General features: G+C 37.0%; 1 protein-coding gene across 1 annotated transcript in view; it reads left to right on the plus strand.

The window, feature by feature from the left end:
• The window catches only part of LOC116696228 (uncharacterized), a 6,400-nt gene that overhangs the window by 885 nt on the left and 4,688 nt on the right, over nucleotides 1–827 (plus strand). The window lies entirely within an intron of this gene.

Genomic DNA, 827 nt, shown 5'->3' on the forward strand with positions numbered 1-827 from the left:
CCTGCACGATGTGGTCCACGCATGCCGTCGAAAACTTTCCGCCACTCATACAACGGACCAGCTGTTTCTTCTTTTTTTCTTTTGTATAAAGACATTTATATCCCAGTATGTACAAGCCAAAGTTAATTCCAGAGTGCTATATTATATAAATATATATGAAATTTTGTAGCTAGACTTTTGTGCCAACATGTATCTACACTTGTTTAGTAGTTTCCGACTATTTTATTATTTTCTTATTACAGTATTATGAATTAAACGGTCATGTATGCCAACTGTTCCCGAATCTTGTACCAAGCATAGCTATGATTATTATTAAGTGATCCCAATGTATTGGTGATTTTAATTGTCGATTACGGCCAGCTTGAATTGACGAGGTTTTTACGGGGGGCCACTCCAAAATTAAGGGGGAATTCTTTTTGACCGAGTGAAAGTCAAAGCATTTAAAAAAAAACAAAATAACATTGGCAAGACAAATACTGGGCGCAGGCCAGTAAAAATAATATTCCAGCACCCCATTACCAAAAATCATGTTTTATTGGTATTGTCATGTTCCACTACCTAACCCTCAATTGAATCAGCCCAGAATCCGCTGTTTACGCGGGAGGGGACGGGGAAAAAAAAACGGGGGAACGGGGGGCATTTATTTAGCTGCATAAATTGTTGCAAAAAGTCACAAATATCTTAGCTCCTTTATATTTTTGGATTGAACACCTCGTAATTCATAGCCCGGCGTAAATGATAATTTAAAAAAAACAAAACAGATTACATGTTGATCAGTTAATAATAATCTCGTCTATGCTTGGTACACAGATGTCGGTACACAGTTT

This window comes from Etheostoma spectabile, chromosome 9 (genome assembly GCF_008692095.1).
Source record: "Etheostoma spectabile isolate EspeVRDwgs_2016 chromosome 9, UIUC_Espe_1.0, whole genome shotgun sequence".
Lineage (NCBI taxonomy): Eukaryota > Metazoa > Chordata > Actinopteri > Perciformes > Percidae > Etheostoma > Etheostoma spectabile.